General features: G+C 31.7%; 1 pseudogene across 1 annotated transcript; it reads right to left on the minus strand.

The window, feature by feature from the left end:
• Nucleotides 1-8381: 8381 nt before the first annotated feature.
• LOC114193744 (uncharacterized) lies at nt 8382-14933 on the minus strand (annotated as a pseudogene). Its single transcript, XR_014984221.1, has 2 exons — nt 14094-14933; nt 8382-9724 (listed from the first exon to the last, which is right to left on the minus strand). The product of XR_014984221.1 is annotated as an uncharacterized LOC114193744 (transcript).
• Between the last annotated feature and the right edge of the window lie 2794 nt (nt 14934-17727).

Consider the following 17727-nt stretch of genomic DNA (forward strand, 5'->3'; position numbering starts at 1 on the left):
TTTCTATGACGAGGTGTACTATAAATTGTGACAACAATTAGGTTGAGGTATGTACATTATTATGCTTATATTTTTTTAAAAAAAAAACTTCTTAATAAACCCAGTGACAATTATTTTAGGGATGTGAGTCACAAACGACCCTTTGAGGGTTTACCTAGTGAGTGTGATGGTGGAGCCACCATTGTGAGACTTGGACAAGTCTCTAAGTGACACTCATGAAACAAGATACAAGCACAAGGTTGTAACGCCCAACCACTAATTAGAACCTAAAATAAACACTGATATTGTTTGTATTATTTGCAAAAACCCAATCATAGGGGATGTAACCCAAAAAAAATAAAGTCTCTGCATTTTCTTGAGTGGAAGTTTTTAAGCACTAGGTGTAAGGCTCAAACCCAAAAGAATCCTCATGTTGAATTGCAGTATTTTGTTTTAAAAGATGATATCTTTTCTTTTCTTTTCTTTTTTAAATTATGTGGAAGATTGTTGGAAATATTTAATATTAATTAATATATATATATATATATATAAGTAAAATATTATCCTACGATTACTAATATTTTTATGGACTTTTAATTTTATGGTTAACGATTATAATTTTATTTAAAATTAATATTTTGTTTAATCAGATTTGTGTTTATCATGTGTAACCCTCTCTTATTCCTTTATGTTTATGCTCTAGTTTGGTTTAAGTTGTATACTATATTTTTTTGGTGATCTTCTTTGTTTTGTATTTTTAGTTTTATTGTTCTTTGTTATTTTGTTGTGTAATTAAAAATGGTTAATGAAAATGAGGACTCTCTGTATCCCATTAGCATATTTGATATTGTAAAATAATATCAAAAATTTCTTACTACCCAGTCAAATGCAATTATCCTTAAAAGATTTGTTTTCATCTAATTCATTAGGTGTGTCTCTTTCCCTACGGATCATGATTTTGATGCCTCACATCACATGCTATGTGATCTTAAGTCTTTTGTGTCCTCAAATTTCGTCCTACCTATTTCTTTTACTATCATTACTCAATCTTGTTTTCACTAATTGTTATGTGTAGGATCCTCGATCCGAGAGCCTAGTTGGGATAAGTCACATATATGGGGACTTTATATGTTAGATGGAATGAACAATCCAACTCTCACAACCTCCACTATTGATTTATCACATTTTCATTTGAATTTTGCATCATATAGCTTCTATTTATAGCATTATTGCCTTAGACATGTGTTTTTTTATCCTAGTTAAATTACTTAGTCTCCCCTAGAGTTTTAGGCAAGTTACAAACCAATGATATATTTTGATGATATGGTTATAAACTTGTCAAATTTTTGGTTTTACCTTTTATTGATAATGTTTCTACCTCTCACACACTTTTTTGACTTGGTTCATGATTATGTATAGGATTCCTCACTAGTTCATAGCAAAGGTGGATCCTATATCTCTTTTGTTTATAACAATACCTGTCATTATTGGGTTTATTTTACGAAGCATTGTTATGAGTTTTTTTGTATATCTTATATTTCGTACTATTCTTAAAACTAAACATAATGTTGTTATTAATTTTTTTAGATGATTTGGGTGGTTAGTACATTTGTAATAAATTTGTGAATTACTTATCACCAATGGTACTCTTCATAAGAATTTTTGTACTAATACTCCCCAATAGAATGGAGTGACTAAAAGAATACATCACTTCAATCTTGAATCTACACATTCTCTTCTATTGTATGCTTTAAATCTCTTTAAAATATAGAGTGAATTTGTTCTTATTGTTGTTCAAGTTAATAATCAAATTTCATCTTCTATTATCTCAAGTGTGTCTCTCTTTCAAAAGTTATATGGATATTGGGAGACCTAGAAAATGCGTATGCCTTAGAATAGACGTTGTGAGCTTTGAAAGCAAGACCTTAAACGAGTCTTAAGTTGGAAGGAAGGTTATAACTGAGAAAGAGTCATTAGACGATCCCTTAAACCTGTTAAATGAGTCTTGATTAGACCTGTCTAGTAGAAGGTAGATTGGTCTGTTAGAAATTGTGCTTTATTAGACGAGTGATCTATTAGACGATTGTTCTATTAGATATTGTGGTCTATTAGACGATTGGTCTATTAGATGACTAGCCTTGTAAGAGCAATAGATGGCTAGATGAGGTTTTATACCTTGCATGTCTTAGACGCTGCAAGGTTGTGTTGGTTGTGCTAGAGTGCTTAAGTTCTCTTGTGCATTGAGGATGATTGTAGTTGACCATAAAGAGACACGTAGAAGGGAGAGAACATATCTGGTAGAACATGAAACCTTTATTTTTGATACATTGTCACCCTTTTCTAAGGGATAAGGTCAGGCACGAACTTACACTATGGTATAGTGTTGCTTTATATTGGGACAGAGGTGTAGAGGATTGAAAACTTTGTCTCATTCAAAGGACAGAGGTCGAACCACATTAAGTCAAATATAAGGTGTCATGTTACTACATTTTCTTCACTCACTCTCTCATTTGGTTCTCCTTTCATTCTAAAAATCCTAGTTTAAAGTGAGAGTTCGAGGAAGCCTTTCGAAAGTAAAGCATCCATCTTTAAGAGACCTAGTTTTCCTAAGAATTTTTGTTCAAGAAAGGGAAGCTAATCTTGTTGGTTGTTCTTATTGTTGAGTTAATACTCCTATAATGTATTGTTGTTCATGTTAATATGTATGTTTACACCAATGGATGACTGGTAGAATGAATATTTGTTTATGTTTTTTATGCATGCATATTATGTCATATAGGGCAAGAGGATTCAATGTGGTTTGTTTGAGTGAAACCTGGACTAAAAAGAGTCGAAATCTACTAGAATCTTGCCTAAAGACATGAATGGTGTGTTAGTGACTCTCGTTGTGCCACCTTGTGTGTATGCATAGGATGAGCTTTGACTAGGAGTCTGCTATAATGAAGTTATCCAAGCTCTACTAGTTATTAGACTAACATAGAGGAACATAATAGGTGGCAAGAGTTGATGGAGGTCTTTATGGGATTGCCATGGTGTGAAATGGAACTATGGCTAAACCACAAGGGATTAACCTTGTCATACATGACAAGTTGTGGTTTTGGATAAGCCTAGAATCTTGTTGAACATGGGTTGGCAGGGCAATTGAATTATGACCAAAATTTACCATGGGCACCTCTTTTTGTGGTTAGTAGAGCAACTAGTCATATTCTTAAATCTACCCTAGGTATGATAAGTGTAAGACCTAGGAAAAATATTTGTATTTCAAGAATGGTGGGTTGGACATTATTGGCATTATTTACATTAATATGTAGAAAATTCTATATAAGTGAACTATAGCATAATTGGTAAGAGCTTTTTGTGAAGATTTGGAGGTCATGTGTTTGATTCTTGTTGTATGCATTTGATGTGTTTAATTTTTTTTTATAATTGTTTTGGACGTGACATGTGTGTGTAAAATATCTTGTAATTTTTGTTGTGTAGGTGAATGACAAGATAAATGTAATAACATGTTTGGTTTTGAGTGTTGTTTGGAACTTGGTGGTTATGAGTTCAAATCTTGGTTAGTGGTGTTCAGGAAGGTGAATGACATATTCGTTGTATCTAATTGTAGGCACAAGAATTCAACAACTGTGAGAGGTCGCTAGGCAACGATTAGCATGGTCACTTGGTGAGCATTTTGCGAGTCAAAGTGGTCGATGAGTGACTGTTGTATTGTGTGTAGATACATGTGTTTGGATAATATTGTTATGTGATATTTTATCTAGTTAATTCACTCTTATTTTGTTGTGTTTGTGTTTGTGTGATGATTGTTATACATGAACAAATGTTGATACAAATGTTGTTAGTGATGCATAGTGTAAGGAGTCGTGCTAGTAAAACTTGGGAGTTTTGGAAAACTTTTGAAAAAGATTTCAGATTTTTTTTAGCATGATTTTTTTTTTTTTAATTCAGAAAGTTAAAACTTGTATGGAAACCTTATGGTTGTTTTGGATATTTCGTAAGGTTTATATTTGAATGAACTTTGATAGAGGTTTTTGAAATAAAAAATTTGAGAAATTCCTATTTAATTAGGATGGTATTAAAGATGCATTGTGGTATTATTTGGATTTATAAATTATACGTAAACATATTGTTGAGAATATTACTTAATATCTTTTTTTTATTTAAATTAGTTTTTAGAAAATATTTCAGTTTTAGAGATATGTGTCAGTTTTAGAAATTTGTTATTATTTTAGATTAGGAGTGAGATATTATAAATATTTTATACTTGATATTTGTTATATTTTGCTCTATATATAGAGTATATCAATAAAATACAAAAACATGTTCCTCCGTATAACATATCACATATATCTCTTATATCTCTCATATTATCAAAAGCCCTAAAATTCCCAACAACTGGTATCAAGAGCCATTGTTCTTACTGCCGATAGAATGGAAGGAAATATGTCGCACGTCGCTATTCCACTCTTTGATGGTGAAAGCTATGATCTATGGGCGGTAAGGATGCAAACATATCTAGAGGGGCTAGATCTATGGGAAGTTGTGGAGGAAGATGATGTTCCCTTGTCTGAAAATCCCACCATGGCTCAAATGAAAGCGCATAAAGAAAAGAAAACGAGAAAGGCAAAGGCAAAATCATGCTTGTTCGCAGGTGTTTCACAAATGATTATGACCAGGATCATGACTTTAAAGTCTCCCAAAGAAATATGGGAATACTTGAAAGCAGAATATGAAGGGAACGAGAAGATTCGAGGCATGAAAGTTTTGAACTTGATAAGGGAGTTTGAGATGCAAAGAATGAAAGAGTCAGAGACGATTAAAGAATACTCAAACAAATTGTTGGGTATTGCCAACAAGATAAAATTGTTGGGAAAGGAGTTTTCAGATTCCAGACTCGTTGAGAAAATTCTGGTGACGGTGCCGGAAAGATATGAGGCATCTATTGCTTCCTTAGAAAACACAAAAGATTTGTCTACAATCACCTTTACAGAGGTGATACATGCCTTGCAAGCACAAGAACAACGAAGATTGATGAGAGAAGATCATGAGGCGGTTGAAGGTGATTTAAATTACACGGAAGATAATGCTCTCATAGTCAAGAAAAATATAAGGAGCAAATACAACAACACACAGGTTTTTCCATCTTGTCCCCATTGCAAGAGAAAAGGTCATCAACCCAATTGGTGTTGGTGGAGGCCAGATGTCAAATGTCACAAATGCGGTCAATTGGGACATGTGGAAAAGGTATGCAAATCTAAAGATTCTGAAGAAGATGTTCAAATTGTGGAGAATAAATCAGATGAGGATAAATCAGAGGAAGATCTACTTTTTACAACATCATGTGTCACAACCAACCAATCTTCAAAAGATTGGATTATAGATAGTGGTTGCACAAACCATATGACTCATGATAGAGAAATTTTCAAGGAGCTGAATAAATCAAATATTTCCAAGGTAAGAATTGGGAATGGAGAACAACTTGCTGTGAAAGGTACAGGAACAGTTTCAATTAAAACTCATTCAGGTATCAAATTAATTTTTGATGTCTTATATGTTCCTGAGATTACCCAGAATTTGTTAAGTGTTGCTCAATTGTTAGAGAAAGGTTATAAGGTCTCCTTTGAAAATAAAGTATGTGTGATCAAAAATGCAAACAACATAGAGGTATTTAAAGTCCACATGAAAGACAAAAGATTTGCGCTGGATTTTATGAAGGAGGAATTTGATACAAAGAAAGTGAACATGAAAGAAGGATCAAAATTAGAAGATAAATATCTTTGGAAGAAAGTAGATGTCCAAGTGAAGAAAGTAGATGGAGGTTCACATTTTAATATTCACAAAAGGTCCAATGCCACTCCAATGAAATCCACACCGAACAAAGAAAAAGAAGATGATGCTGATATAAGAAGAAATATGAAGGATGATGCCAAATTGAAGAAAGATGTGATGCCATGGAAGAAGGAGAAAAACAAATATTGCAAACACAAAAAGAGGAGAAAATCAAGCATCAAAAGATGGAGAATCAAATCTGAAGATATAAAATAAACAGATATTAAGCAAGGAGGAATGTTGAGAATATTACTTAATATCTTTTTTTTATTTAAATTAGTTTTTAGAAAATATTTCAGTTTTAGAGATATGTGTCAGTTTTAGAAATTTGTTATTATTTTAGATTAGGAGTGAGATATTATAAATATTTTATACTTGATATTTGTTATATTTTGCTCTATATATAGAGTATATCAATAAAATACAAAAACATGTTCCTCCGTATAACATATCACATATATCTCTTATATCTCTCATATTATCAAAAGCCCTAAAATTCCCAACACATATGATAGGTGTGTTACAACAAATACAAGCTTCTATGCTGATTTGATTATATCCATACTCACCTTCCGGAAGTAGATTCATGCATTTGAAAATGATGTTATGTATCTGTATATATTGATTTAGGTGTATGTTTTATGACATGGCATGATTAATGTATGATTAACTTACTTTTTTTTTTTTGTGTTTTGTTGGTTTTGTCACGCTATAAACGTTTTTTTACAGGGAAGCATATGCTAATAAAAAGGTTGGTGCCGCAGAGGGAATGTACTAGACGCTTGGGAAAACAGCATAGTCATAGCTTCTTTATATCTAGTTAAGTTTAATATGATGTATGTTTAATCTTATTGAAGCTTATATTCCTAATAGATATGTAAAGTCTAAGTCTGATTAACCTTAAGTTATGGGATTTGTAAACTCTGATGTATTCGAGATATTTTTTTATTGTTGAAAATTTTGAAGTGAATGAATTACTTGATATTCGTGTCATCTTTATAGATGTTATATGAATTGAAAATTGTGTTAAAATTAGTGGACGAAAATAAATGATTAGTGTTATATTAATTAAAGATAATTTAGTTTTTATACTATTATCATTTTGTATATCTATAATTTTATTATGTCTTTATCTTTAGACTTCTTATTTGGAAATTCTATTACGCTTTTCTTTTCTTTTCTTATTTTTGAATCAAAGTTCTGAATTATGACTATTACAAATCTCCACAAATAATATTTTATAACTACAATATAAATTTAAAATTTTTGTTTAAAAATTATTAAGTATTTTACATAGAGAAAAATAACGTTTTCGAAATGGTGGGGAAACAATTTTAATGTAGAAGACCAACGCAGAAAAATCAAATTTAAATTAAGAGATGTGTGTTCAAACAAGAAAAAATATATATTAGGTAATATGATAGTTGTAGAATAAAAAACAGTTGTTGGTGTTACGTACCAATTCAAATAGAGGTAATCCAAATAGGTAGAATTCTTACCCTGTAAAAAATACTGCCCCTCCGGAGGTCTAACTGTTCATAAAAAAAGAGAGTATCAGTGTCAGATAATTACAACGCAACAAGGAAGACAACTGGTAATGTTCATAGCTGTATAAATGTTTTTATTTCTTTGAAGAAAAATATTTTTTACATGAGTTCATGCATAATCAGGTAAAATAAAAAAAATAAATTAATTTTTGTTTTAAAAAACATTTAATTAATAGAGTGACGTTTTATCGATAATGTGGAATGAAAATCTATATGACTATAATTATACACTTTTGAAACTATGTGTTTGAAAATCTCAAGTTTTTAGAGCAGGTTTTAATAGATAAAAACTAATTTTTAGTGATAATAAGAGAATATATCTAACTTATTTATATACGGAGTTAATTGAATAAATACTAATATTTTGTTAAAGCTCATGACTTCTCAATTAGATTAGCATTTCGGTGTTAGTACGTGTGATTCAAAATATCTTATATGCGTTTATCTTAAGTTTTGGTTTACTTGGTACTCTATATAAATACCAAGTCATACCACTTAATAAAACAGATTTCATCTTTCTCGATATTTTAGTGCCTTCATTCTTTCTCTGTTTTCTCTATTCCTCTATGTTAACCCCCAACAACTGGTATAAGTAGTAAGGTTTGATGAGGCTCAGTGTGTTTTCAACCAATTTGTCGAGTTTCAATCAAGAACTAGGATAGATGGCATGTTCAGATGAAGGCAATTCTTGGATACCAAGAAGTTGCAGAAGTGGTTAAAGAAGAATTCTTTGTGCCTGTAGAGAAAGCCACGAAGGTGGAGAAGAGTCTTTATTGGGAGAATAAGAAGAAGGATTGTAAAGCCACCTTCCTTATTCATCAATGTGTCGATGAAACCCACTTTGAGAAGATTGGAGGAGCTGCACCTTCACATGAGGCGTGGCAAATCCTGGAGAAGTGTAGTGAAGTTGCAAACCATGCTGCATCAATACGGATTGATGGAAATGGAAAGCAACGAGAGAATAACTGATTTCTTTAATAGAATCGTGATGCATACAAATGTCATGAAGAAACACAGTATGTGATGGGTCTGCCTATAATAACAATGTCGAAGGAAGTGTGTGACAAATGTTTGATCAGTAAACAGTCTAGGAATACCTTTACTTCACATACAATGTCTGGAGCTAAAGGTATGTTAGATGTGGTTTACTCAGATGTCTGCGGGTCGTTTGATGTGCCCCTTTAGGAGGAAATAGGTACTTTATCATATTTGTGGATGAATTCAGTAGGAGGTTGTGGTTGTTCTTGATAAAGGCTAAAAGTGAAGCATTTACCATATTTAGAGATTTTAAAGTGATGGCTGAGAAACAATATGGGAAATTAGTGAAAGTTTTGCACACGAATGGTGGAGGTGAATTCATATCCAATGAGTTTGGGAAGTTCTGCACAAAACAAGGGCTTGTCCATGAGATCACAACCCCTTACACTCCTCAACATAATGAAATTGGTGAGAGAAGAAGCAGAACTATTGCAAATATGATGAGAAGTATGTTGAGACAAAAGAACCTACCAAAAGGTTTATATGGGTTAAAAAAGCCCCAAGAGCTTGGAATAGAAGGATAGACAATTTTTTATGTGGTGTTGGGTTTGAGAAGTGTGTAGTGGAGCACGGTGTGTATGTCAAAAGTATTGAGCCAAATGATACTCTCATTATTTGTCTCAACGTGGACAATTTGCTCATAATAGGGAGCAATACAGAGGACATAGAAGTAGTCAAGCAGAAGCTAAAACTTGAATTTGAGATGACTGACTTGGGGTTGTTGTCTTATTTCCTTGGACTGGAATTTATCTACACTAAAAGAGGTATTGTTATGCACCAACGAAAGTACATAACAGAGGTGCTTAAAGGATTCAACATGTTGGAGTGTAACTCTGCTGAGACCCCTGCAGAGGCCAATCTGAAACTCACAGTAAATGAAGGTGAGGAAGTTGTGAATGAAACCTTGTGGGAAGCCCTAGGTTCATCTGCCAGAGCAGACCTGAGATAGCTTTCAGTGTAGGTTTATGAGTTGTCCAAAACAGTCTCACATGTATGCAACAAAAAGAATATTGAGGTACCTTAAAGGAACCAGGGAGTATGGGTTGCTATTTTCTGATCAAATGAAGTGTGAGAAAGGTTGGTTGTTTACTCTGATTCTGATTGGAGTGATGATCAAGTTGACAGGAAGAGCACAATGGGGCAAGTATTCATGTTGAATGGTTTAATAATCGGCTGGAATTCAAAGAAGCAGACAGTGGTTGCCCTATCAACCTGTGAAGCTGAATATATAGCAGCATGCTCTACAGCTTGTCAAGCCTTGTGGTTGCTTCCTCTTCTCACTGAACTGAAGGTTCATAGTACCAACTCTGTTGTGTTACATCATAGACCTGGCCAAAAATCCAGTCTCTCATGATAGGAGCAAACACATAAAAACAAAATACCATTTTTTGAGAGATCAAGTAAGTAAAGGAGTAATACAGTTACAACACTACAGGACCAAAGATCAACTGGCTGACATCTTGACCAAGCCATTGAAAATCGAAAGATTTAAGTGTTTGAGATTAGCTTTAAATGTAGTGTGTTTAGCTTAATATGTTTAGGTGTATTTTGAATCACGTTAGTACGTGTGATTCAAAATATCTTATATACTTTCTGTTACATATTGGTTTACTTGATACTCTATATAAATACCAAGTCATACCATTTAATAAAACATATTTCATCTTTTCTCGATATTTCAGTGCCTTCATTCTTTATCTGTAATTTTCCAAGATGCTGTACAGTTCTAAATATAAAAGATAGAAACCTATTATAAAAAAAAAAAATCTAAACCGATCATATAATATAGGATATCAATTTATCTACATTGTGTGCTAATATTTTCGAAAGATATGAAAAACTCAAAATTATTTATATAGGTGTGATACAGTTTCCATTGATGAAAAGCAAATATCAATTGCTGTTTACATAAAATACAAAATTAATTATAAAGACATTTGTTGATATAAAAATATTATTGATCGGACAAAGATAATTCTTATAAAGTTTGAAATTTTGAATCCAGAGTAAAATGAGACTATTTAAATAGATTATTTAAATCCGACTAAAAATCACAAGACGTTTACAAAAACTATGCAAAATACTTACCATAACCTTCATCAGAATAAAGAAACAGTTATCAAAAACGTTATTATAATAGGGATAAAATTGTTTATACCAAAATAAATTTGCTATGTCTTACTATAATAAACACTTATTACACAGTAAAAGTTTAGTTATTATAATAGTTAATAGTAAAGAACAGTTTCCAAAACATTTAGGTAAAATTGTAATAAAATTTATAAAAGAAAGTAAAAAAGATTGATTTATTAATTATTAAAGACTCGTTATTTTTTATTATTGTTATCTATACCTACATATAGAGGATTTATTTTGTGTGTCTACATATTTATCATTTAAAAAATTTTAAAATTAAAGTGATTATTTTATTAATTTTATCATTTTTTAAATTTATTATTTATTATTTTGACTATTTTTTAAAATTAATTACTTTTTAATTATGAAACTATCTATAAAGCAAATAAAAATTATTTAATAAAATTATAAAAATTATTTATATTTAATTTCATAATTATCAAAATAATAAGTTTATTGAAAACCGAATACATGTGTATTTTCATTAGTAATTATAAAATCATTAGTGCAGAATTACATTTTTACCTCGTTTTATAGGCCTCGGTTGGCGAGGAACCGAAGCATATAATGGTATGGTGGCAATTTTGCAATTACAGGCAACTTTTATGTCTCGGTTCACATAAAATCCGAAGCCAAAAGTGGTTATCGCCCTCAGTTCAAAAAAAACCGGTGCCAAATGAGGTTATAGGCCTCGGTTAAGGAGGCCTGAAGCCAAAAAGGTTGCCAGAAATTTCAAAAATGCATTGACGTTGGGACTTATAGGCTTCGGTTGGGGAAAAGTCGGTGCCAAAAGGGGTTTTAGGCCTCGGGTGTTAGGGAACCGGGGCCAAAAGGGGTTATATGCCTCGGTTCTAAATTGAACCGAGGCTATATAGTTTAATTAGGGCTCAAAACTGAACCCCCTTTCTTCCTCGCGCGCTGCTCCTCCATTTCTCTTTGCAAATTTTGGCCACTCTTCTCTCTATAAGTTCCGGCCACTCCAACAACGCGAGCTCCGTGCTGCCACTGCCATCGTCTCCCGTGCTGCCACTGCCACCGTTGTGCTGCCATCGTTGCACTACCGTCGTCGTTGTCTCCTCCTCTCTCCGTGACTTCCGGCGAGACCACCACGCGAGACCTCCTCGCGAGACCACCACGCAAGCCCCCTGCCACCGTTGTGCTGCCGTCGTCTCGTCTCGCGTCCGGCTACGCTGCTCCGGCCAGTCGTCCCTCTCTCTGTCTCTCTGCAAGTGTTCTGGCGTCCCTCCACCACCACGCGAGACCCTCTTCTTCTTCCACCAACTGCCACTGAACTTTCGCGTCTCCAAGCACTCTGCTCCGACCACCGTCGCTGCACCTCCATTTCGTACGCGAACATTTTCCTTCTTCTTCCTTAATTAATTGTAACGTTGTTAATATAATGTAGTGTAATAGACAAACCGGCTCATATGAGTGCAGTTACTATATAATGCAATGGATGACAACCACTGTTCGTGCTCGTATTACAACAAATTGGGAAACGGTAATATATATTTGAATTAAAACGAATACTTTGCAATATTTCCTTTTTATATACTAACTTAACTTAATCAATTATTTTGTAGACATTCAAGAGTCCTGCAGCAATTCCCGCAAAGTCCATCAAGTTTGGTAGGATAGCATGTGCCAAATATATAATTGAAATGTACAATACTATTGATTAGGACATGTATCTTGATTGTAAATGATTTGTAATTGTCTTTTAAATGAATTTGAATTGTGGATGTGTTATAAAATATTATGTTCTGGTCTATTATGGTCTGTGCTGGGTGCTGAACAAAATTTGCAGGTTTAAATGTGGGAATAACACTAAAATAGAAACTGTATTAAAAAAACAACATATTAGGCCTCGGTTCATACCAGAACCGAAGCAAAAAGTGTACTTTTGGCCTCGGGTATAACCAAAACCGAGGCCAAAAGGGGATCGAATTTAAAAAAAAAAAGCACATATGGCCTCGGGTGCACCCAAAACCGAGGCCAAAAGAGGATCGAATTTAAAAAAAAAAGAAGCACATATGGCCTCAGGTGCAACCAAAACCGAGGCCAAAAGGGACCGAATTTATAAAAAAAAAAAAAAAAAGAAGCACATATGACCTCGGGTGGAACCAAAACTGAGGCCAAAAGGCTGGGCTCTATGGCCTCGGGTTCCATTGAACCGAGGCAGAAGAGGGCTCTATGGATTCGGTTCTTAACCGAGGCCAAAAGCTATGTTCTTTTGGCCCCCAATATGTTTTGATTCGGAAACTGGTGCAGAATATTAAAAACAACCACTGCCAAAACCCTTCCTACAATGGTAAATAATAATATTTTTTACTTTATTATGTGCTGTACGAAAAACAAACTAGATTAAACCGTACTAGGCGGCTTTGAGAAATTTTATGGAATAGGTGGATTGAAACCGAATTATTTTTATAAAATGTTTTAGTCTGGTTTATCTTTTTAAAAATATATATATTCATCTATAATTTATAATAACATTTAATAAATTTTCCTCACCGTGTATAATTAAATGTTTTATTATAATATAACTTCAATGAATATATAGTATATTTAATTATTTTATTTTCATATAATAACAAACCTTTCATATACAAAATTCATGTGTATATAAATATATGTTTATTAATTTATAAAAAAATTTAAGAGAATAAGAAAAGAATTCGGGCTGAGAAAGTGTTTAGCAACTATAAAAAATAATTAATCAAAATCAAATTTAACGAACAATTGGATTTAATTTCTTTTTTTTAAATATTTAATTAAAATTTAATTTTGTAATTTTTAATCAAAATCCTATTAAATTTTGTTGGTCTGATATTGTTTTATATTTTTTATTTGAGTTTCTTTCATTCAATTCTTTTATATTTTTATTTGAGTTTCTGTCGTTTATATTGTTTGTTTACTAATGACATAACTTTTATATTGTTGTATCATTCGACTTAATTGCCTGACTTGTGTTAAAAATTGAATAATAATTTTGTAATTAATATAAATAATATTGTAATTAAAAAAGTTACAAATAAATTTATTATTTGTATTGATATCTTATAGTTATACTTGTGATTTTTATGTCATATTTCTAAGAATTAAATGATTATTGAGATAAAATTGTTCAATTTAAAAAAAAAATTAAATTGATCAAAAATAACGAATATGAAGACTAATTTAAATATGAAAATTTAACCTGACATGTCGGATGATATTGTCTTGACATGTGCACATGTTCTTTAAAATAAAAATAAATAAATAAAAGTAAAAAATCTACAAAATGACATGTTACACTTTCCTATTAATTATTTTGATGGTGTTAGTTAAAAGACTAAATTAAATAAAATTGATTAATATTACGAACAAATCGAATAAAAATATATTATGATCGAATTGAAAAAGTCAAATAAATATCAAGAGAAAATAAGTATTTTAATCTTAAAAATATTTTTTTTTGAAAACAAACAATTTTACTTTTAATACAGACTGAAATAAAAATATTTAATAATTAATTTATGCGAAATTTGAAATTTAATTAAAATAAAAAACTTACACTACCTTCACCATGGTCATCACCGGGGGAGCATTCAAGCGTTGAAATAGCATAAGCCATCATCTTTACAACGATCCTCACAGGCGAGACGAAGCCATGAAAGGTGAAATCCATAGAGTAGCGATGTGTGCATCATGGCGTAGGAATAATTACTTGTGTCCAAACCCCACCGAGACGTGAGGGCAACCAGCTTTACATCACAACCAACTTCAACGTCCTTTGCTAATAGCTCACCAGCCATGGCGTATGTGTAACCTTTGGAGTTCCAATTCAGGCATCCACCAGTATCCACGTACTTTCGGTTACCACTCACTCCATGGCTACAATACAACTCAAAAACACTATATGCTGGTTAAGAAACTCATACCCAGGTAAATACCCCCGCGTCCGTAGATACCCCAGGATGTCCTCGAAGTAAGAATAATCAGAGAAATTGTACGGAGCGATGAAATAGCGAGGAAGGGAGGAGCAGTTTGTTGGTTGAAGTCCAGGATCCACCACTCGGACTGTGAAATTATTGTAGTTGATGGCCTCCACATGATATGCTCCAGAGAACAAAGATATGAGCGTTATATTGTTTTCACAAGATAGCGCAAACGGACCACACCCTTCTGGCTCTCCTTTCAATCGGAATGGGTAAGATATGTTCCTGATTTTGCCACAGGAAGAGGGGGAGCAACCATCTCCTCCATGAATTTGGTGGAGTAGAAGCACCAGCACTATCAATGCTCTCTCTATCCACATGCTCACGCCTATCTCTTTTCTATTTCAACAATTGTATTGCCAGCAGAATCTAAGCTTTATATTTAAAGGCCAATTCCACAGGGTTTCAGATAACTCGGTGGGGAAAGAGATCTAAGGTCTGTTTTGCACAAATTATCAGATAACTTTTATACAATTATATGCCAACTATAGATCGATTTAAACACAAGATAAATAAATACATAAGCTTATAAAACTTACACAAAATTGTAATTTTAATCTTTTTAAAATATAACTAAATAAGTTAATTAGTATCTTATTAATTTTTAGATTTCTTTTATTCTCATATGGACTTTCCCTTTTATAATTTTTCTTTTGTCTAATTTTTATTTTCTATATACCATTAGCTTATATTAATAAAAATTTATAGTATCAACTTGACCCATTCTAAATTCAATAATTAATTTAGTGTTTTCTTGAAGTCAATCTAGCACACTCTAAATTTTATTTATATTTAATTTTTATTTTCATAAAATTTATCATCCAACTAGAATTTATTAATCCACACTAAAATTAATTTAGTGTTGTGTTAGGGTGGGCATAGTCCGATCTAAATTTATTTAATATATTTTTATTTTAATCAATATTAGCGTCCAACTGAAACTTACTCTAAATTCAATTTAGTATTATATTAGAGTCAGTTTTGTTCGGTCAAAACTTTATTTAAATTTATTTTTTATTTTAATAAATGTTAGCATCCAACTAGAACTCACTCTAAATTTAATTTAGGCTTAATTAGTCAGAACATACTCAGTTGCGTTCCAAAGTTTCAAAATGGTACCCACTTTTAAGTTTATGTCAATTTAGTATCCAAATTTATTAATTTGTATCGATACAGTCCATTTTTTTATGTCGTTAAGTTGGATAACGTCTGTGGTATTAGTCATCATAATTTACTAATGTAGGTATGATGTGGCACGTTTGGGTTGTCTGATGTGTATTAGTGGTGGGGCTGATCATAAATGAAAAGTGAAAATCGCAAAAAAAAAATGGGGGGTTTTTTAGTGGCGACGAGAAAGTGAAGGTAGAAGCCGCAATTGAAGACAATTGAAGTTGCTATTGAAAAGGAAGTGGATTTCAGCTTCGATCAAAGGTGGGCAACTGTCCAATATTTGGTTTCTATGTTTTAATTGAAGGTTATGATGTTGCAATTATGTGGTTTAGGGTTTTTTTTTTCTATTTAGGGTTTGTGTGTTTAAATTAAAAATTGGAGATCCACCCAATGACCCACACTACCAACGAGGAGAAGAACAAGAATGACTGCGACCGTGATACATTGTCTTTAATGAATCCCTTGTTCTGCTCTGCAATAAAGATTAATAGGAAAATGGAGATTGGGGCAAAGCAAAGATTAAGGCAAAAAACTGAAGACATCCATTTAAAAACAAACCATTGCACACATAACACAAAAAATGGCACTGTACAATTAAGATTTGTGACACGTTTCAGTTATCTTATGCCACATCACCTCACTCTTAACAGCGCTTGTGAAAAATTAAAGGTGTGTACTACATTGATGCAAATTAACAAATTTGGGTATTAAATTGACACAAACTTAAAAGTGGATATCATTTTGAAACTTTGAAACAAAACTGGGTATGTTCCAACTAATTAAACCTTTAATTTAATTGTGTCAAGTTGGTACCCGCGTATAAAAAATGTCAATTGTGTTCTCATTTCTGAAAAAGTGTCTCAATTAGGTCTCTTTCAGAAAAAAAATAATTAACACCGTTAATGGCACGCCTCATGTCACTCTTTGATTTTTTTTATTTTTTTTTTCACAAAAATTTTTTGTTGCCACGTGTTGTGACACATGTCGCTATCCCATACCCATCCCCGTAGAAAAAATTCATCCTCATCCCCATACCTAAATCTAACGGGTATCAAACTTTTGTCTCATCCCCATCCCCACCGGGTAACAGGTATAATCTCGTACCCATACTCGTACTATATTAATTTTTATAAAATAATAAATAATTACGGTAAAGGAAACATAATATTATCAAATATTCAATATTAGGAGAATGATTGTTTCTTCAATATCAAATACTTTGAAATAAATTATAATTGTTTACATTCTACATTAAAATACCAAATAAAATTTCATGAGAACCAATACATTTATTAAATTTGCAAACATTAATGAAACCTAGTTGATAAAATTTAAAAATATTTTTAAAAAAATATAAAAGAAAAACAAATATTCAAATTAAAATATATTTTAAATGTTTGTTTACTTCAATTTTTTTAATTCTAATAAATCTCTTTTTTATACACTAATAAAAGATATAATACATCACTTGATCAAAATAACACAAAGAACAAATAATAAACATGATAATATTTGGAGGATGATTGTTTCTTCGATATCAAATACTTTGAAATAAATTATAATTTTTTACATTTTAGATTAGAATACCAAATAAAATTTCATGAGAACAAAACATTTATTAAATTTACAAACATTAATGAAACCTAGTTGATAAAATTTAAAATTATTTTTAAAAAAATATAAAAGGAAAACAAATATTCAAATAAATATATATTTTAAATGTTTGTTTACTTCAATTTTTTAAATTCTAATGAATCTCTTTTTTATACACTAATAAAAGATATAATACATCACTTGATCAAAATAACACAAAGAACAAATAATAAACATGATAATATTTGGAGGATGATTGTTTCTTCGATATCAAATACTTTGAAATAAATTATAATTTTTTACATTTTAGATTAGAATACCAAATAAAATTCCATAAGAACAAAACATTTATTAAATTTACAAACATTAATGAAACCTAGTTGATAAAATTTAAAATTATTTTTAAAAAAATATAAAAGGAAAACAAATATTCAAATAAAAATATATTTTAA

The sequence above is a fragment of the Vigna unguiculata genome, chromosome 8, assembly GCF_037176805.1.
Source record: "Vigna unguiculata cultivar grain cowpea cultivar isolate G323 ecotype 2 chromosome 8, ASM3717680v1, whole genome shotgun sequence".
Lineage (NCBI taxonomy): Eukaryota > Viridiplantae > Streptophyta > Magnoliopsida > Fabales > Fabaceae > Vigna > Vigna unguiculata.